The sequence below is a fragment of the Eurosta solidaginis genome, chromosome 5, assembly GCF_040869045.1.
Source record: "Eurosta solidaginis isolate ZX-2024a chromosome 5, ASM4086904v1, whole genome shotgun sequence".
NCBI classification, from domain to species: Eukaryota; Metazoa; Arthropoda; class Insecta; order Diptera; family Tephritidae; genus Eurosta; species Eurosta solidaginis.
The window spans coordinates 146973717-146979056 of NC_090323.1; the positions used below are offsets into that span (position 1 = coordinate 146973717).

Genomic DNA, 5340 nt, shown 5'->3' on the forward strand with positions numbered 1-5340 from the left:
ATCCCGAAGTATTTCTAAATAAAATATTGAAACATTCCCGAAGTGAGATCTAAACGACACTTAAAAGCCTGAAATGATTACTAACACAATCATGAAACAGTCCCTGAATATTTCCGAAATTATACGGAAAACAGTGCCAGATCAGTCTATAAATTATCCAGAAAACAGTTCAGAAAAAGTTCTGAAACTGTCCCGAAAACATTAATAAAATAGTATCGAAATTATCTCAAAATGATTCCAAAACTCTTCCAAAATGATCTTTAAAAGATCTCGAAATAGTTTCGATATTGTCTGGAAAACAATCCCAAATTAATGCTAAAATTATCGACAAACAATTCCGAAAGCATTTTCAAAATAGTTTCTAATAGATCTAGAATCATTTCTGAAAGGCTCAATAGAAAGATTATAAAATAGTCCCTCAATTTTCTATAAACGATCCCAAATTTTTTAGGAAATGATACAAAAATGGTTCTGAAATAGTTTAGAAAGCATACCAGAAACAGTCCCAAAATAATCTGAAATGTTGCCGATATTGATCACGAAAACTATCGTAGAATGAGACAAAGATAGTCCTCAAGCAGTACAGGATATATTTCGAAATAGCCCTAAAATTATTGCTAATACGAAACCGATAATATTTGGATACGTTCGCGGGATAGTCACGCAATGCTTCCGAAAATATCGTATTCATCATTTATTGGCCCCTACCCGCCGAAGCGATTTTGGCTGTTTCTTAGTAGGTGACGCCAACTATCTTTACTTCGCAATAACTGGGAGCAGCAAGGGAGGTCAAATCTTCCTCCACCTGCTTCTCCTAAACCGGTGGAGGTATCCCCCTTCCTCTTCTTTTAAATGGCGATGTCGATCGAAATACTTTCTTGGCTGATGCAGTTTCGTCCATTCTCGGCTCACAAAATAGTGTGGCCAGAATAGTAATGTCGAAACGACACAGAAACAGTCTTGTAATTTTCTTCGAACTAGTTCTAGTACGACCCCAAAAGCAGCCCCGAAATGGTTCTTAAATTATTGTAAAGAGGTATCAAAAGCTTTAAGTTTAGCGCAAAATAGCTCATTAGCCATTCCGTGGGAGGATTATGGCTCCAATCACTGCTTGCACCTTTTTCAAAAATTAGTTGAGCAACAAAGCATATAAACAAATTTTCTAAATTTTCAGTTTCCCACTATAGGCGATCTGTGTACCCCATCCCCAAATCCACAGCATCCAAACTTTCGTCTTAACAAGATAACATTTTAAATACTAGAAAACATAAGCAATTGGGCCACCCTAAAGTTCAGAAATTAAGTGTAAAAGTATGTGTGCTTGTCATTATGATTGCACATTGGCCTCACCGTCTTGGCAATCGGTTGATCGTTGCGATCAGCAACACTACTAAATACATTGCGACGACAGCAACAGCAGCAGCATCATGGAATGTGCCAACAACAACAAAGCACACACAATATGAATGGTGGGCAAAGCAAAATAGACAAAACGTTGCATTGCGACTGCAGTAAAAATCGTTGCAATAACAATACTCGCATTTCTATAGCCCCAAGAATTGTCCGAAGGTGCACAGTGTTTGAAAATGGAAATTTAATATGAATAATCCGTTCAATTTTGTTTTATTAAGAGACTATTTTCGGGAATAATTTGGGAGTATTTCGGAGTAATTTTCAAACACTCTCTGATTCCTTGCGGAACTATTTGGTGATTATACCGTGATAATTTCTAATTGCTTCCGGGATTGATTGGAATTACTTCGACATTATTTTGGGGCTATTTAGGTAGTGCAAAATGTGTATTCGGAGCTTTTTACGGATAATTTCAGTATTATGGAAGAGATCATTCTTCTCTTTTGTGAAATTGTTTGGGTTATCATTCAAAGAATTTTTCCGCTAATTTTGGGATAATATTTGCTAACATGTTGTGACTTCCTGCAGTTATCTGGGTTATGTACTTTGATCGAGGTTGAAGCAATTTTTAAAAAAGATTGAACGCACAATTAACAAATAAGTGTTTTTTAATTCAACCGAATTATTGGTTATAGACGTAATTTGTAACAAAATTGAAACCAAAACAAAAACCGGGCGGTTTCTTATTGGTTTTTTATGTAAGTTTTAACGACTTTTTATCGAGAATAACTATTACGGACGAGTTATCGATTGTTGTCTATATATTATCGGTTTGTTATCCGCGTGTTATCGACGAGAAGAGTTATCCATTTGCTATCGAAAAAATAACGAGTTTTTATCGATTTATACGTATTCCGAGTTGTATCGATCGTAATTTTCAAATTTCATTGAAAATATAAGAAAATTGTTAAAATAGATGAATAAATGAAATATAATAACACATTTCAAAAACTCTTATTATTAACAAAAGTGGAATTCAAACAAGCTTAAGCCAAGCCAAAAGGAAATATTGGCGGAATTCATGGCGAGACAGCTGCTTTGGTGTAGGCTTGCTTCAAATTTAACTTCTAGTAAGCTTCTTAAGTTAAGCGAAATCTCTTCAAGGAACTGCAATCATTTTTTGTTGCAAAGAAATAATACATAAATAATATGCTTACGCTTTGTTCGATAAGTCCTAAAGGTTACTGCACTCTTTTAACCGCCTTCGGACTATCTTTTCATCGCCTTCGCTATTATTACTGGAACTCAAACAAAACAAAATTGGATCCGTCGCAGTTATTTTTTATATATTTGGCAACCAGTTTCACAGTTCAATATATATTGTAATTTTCTTTTCTATCAATGCCGATCCGTGATTGTATGTTAAGATTTGGGTCCAGGTTATGTATGACTTCTTGACACTTTCCGTTGCAGTCACTCTTGTTCACATTCACTGTCACTACCTGAGGTGAGTGAATGCCATTATTATATTAAATGGAATTGGTTTACTTTACAAATAATGACTCGTACATAATTTTCCTCATAAATTCCAATTTTTAAACACTGTGCGTCGCCTACATGGCCGGTTGCAGTTCCATCGTTAAAGTTCAATTCTATTTTGAGCATGAAATCATCAGTTTGTGTATATTAATTTGTCTGCCTCATCTTCATTTGTGCGTTTTGACTTTCGAGTTGTCTGACTGTTTTATTACTATTTATTACCTATTTGTTTTTTGATCATTTCCTTGCTTGCTTTTTTTCTTGATTTGTTTATTTAATATTTTTTTTCCTTAAATTTTATTACTTTCTATCTAAATGCGCTTTTTCTTACCCATTTTGCATTAATGTTGGCATGTGTGTGTGCCGGTGTAGTTTTTTTTTGATTGCCTATAGCAGAGATGCACAATGTAGCCTCCGGGAGCAGAATTGACATACATATGGGCGCTTCCCAGAAATAGGCCACTAAATTTTAAAAATAAAAATATAATATAATTTTGAGCAGTAAATATCTCGCTCATACCTCCGACGTATAAAATACTTGAAATGTTCAAGCAGCTTACGGCGACTCCCGTGTACATCTCTGTCCTTAAGCCGTATTTAGTTTGCAGAGATTTCGTAGCTCGCTCAATGTGGTCGTTTTTAAAGTCTTGTCTCGCGATTATCATCAGCGTCGACATAATCATCATCGGTGCAAAAACGATTGCAACACCGTCAAAAAAAGTTCCAAATAAGCAGCAATAATATTATTATCAATAGCGGCTTTATGAGGAATTTTCGTCTTTCTTTTACTGCTAGCCACTGTTTTGGTTTTACCTCGATTTTTTATTGTTGTGATTTTGTAAGTTTTGTTTCTAGTACATTTTGCTGTTGGTCCCAGCATTCATTGTAGTTACGCTTGTCGTCAGTTTTTACTGTTGCAATTTTTTTTTTTTTGTTGTCTTTTATGTAGTTTTACTGCTCTCATTCGTATTTTGTTTAATAAAAAAATCGTTGCGGCTCTATCTGCGTTTCCCTCCATCCTCATGTTCATAATCATGTCGGCTCATCCACATACTTACATACATATATAATTTAGAGTGGCTCCTATAAATGAGATAAGCGCTTTTTCCAGTCTCACTCCTCCAGACTAGTATCTATGTAGGTCAAAAATATCACATATAAATATTGGTTCTGAACGGAGACGGTCATAGCAAGTTTTATGGGGATTCAAGCTCAGGTTGCCGTACCGATTATATTAAAATCTGAACTTTAGCTACCGCACGACACTCCTTAACCATTTTTTGTTGCAACTAAAATTTATATATGAGATTTTAGATGCAGGCATCACCGTATCAAATGATGAGACTTGAAAAAATTGTGCTTTTATTGTGTAGGGGCCACCTTAATATACATACTTATACAAGCAAACATATATATATAAAAATATATATTTATTTCTATATGCGATTTTTGTGGCAGTTTTATATTTGTGTCTCTATCTTTGGAATTTATTCGCTGAGCACCCTCACCTCTTCGTAGTCGACCGTAAGTTAGCGTACAATGTGCCTACTAGTAGCAGCCTTCGTCAGTGAACGTAATCAAATAGGCCAGTCCGTCCCTGGAATTCGGCGTAGAATTGAAACGGAGCATGACTATTTCCACCAGTTTTTTCCTTAGCACGACTAATTATTTTAGATTCTCTTTATCTTCTTAATTAATTGATATGAGGCTCGGAATCATGGACGATGCCTCTTTGAATATTCTAAGCAAACTTTACCCGATAGCTCTCGGTCCTTGCCGTGAAGCCAAAGGCGAGTATAAAAGGAAATCTGAGTATGTGCCTTACGATCTTTTCGCAATTCATAGTGAAAAAATAGCCAAAATCTTCGTTGTAAGAAGGCGTTCAGCCCAGAAAATATTTCTTGGGTCACACTTCGGCAACAAAAGCCTCCGCATTCTTCAATTCAGATAGCGCACGAAGTTTTCTATACAACGCCCTGAAGCAAAATGGCAATCCCTTCGCGGTTGTCTAATATCCTGATCAAATAAAGGTCAAATCTCTGGAAGGTTTTTAATTACTGCTACGAGAGGGGGGACCTTTGGGAGTTAACGGCTTCTCAAGCTATGTTACTTTAAGTTAGGTTGCGTGCAGACCAGTTAAGGGAGCTATTCCTGGATACTTTTTTTTGGTCCGTTGTATTGCCACATACTCTAAAGATGAAAATAGCTTTCGGTTACTTGGAAATCGCTGCATTGCAACGATAAAACTACGAATAGAGCACAGATCGATCTTAGAAATGTTCAACGAAAATTCGAAATCGCCCCGACTGAGATATCGATGGCTTGTAGCAAAATCTGGACAGCTGAACACAAAAAACACAATGATTCCACCGCGTCGTCCTCCATACAGTTAACACATCTGAGGCTGTCCAATATATTAAGGCGTATCGCAGGAATTTACATTGACGC

General features: G+C 36.1%; 1 long non-coding RNA gene across 1 annotated transcript; it reads right to left on the reverse strand.

The window, feature by feature from the left end:
• Positions 1 to 2633: 2633 nt before the first annotated feature.
• LOC137253714 (uncharacterized) lies at positions 2634 to 4016 on the reverse strand. Its single transcript, XR_010953868.1, has 3 exons — positions 3413 to 4016; positions 2923 to 3354; positions 2634 to 2855 (listed from the first exon to the last, which is right to left on the reverse strand). It is a non-coding gene; the product is annotated as an uncharacterized lncRNA (long non-coding RNA).
• Between the last annotated feature and the right edge of the window lie 1324 nt (positions 4017 to 5340).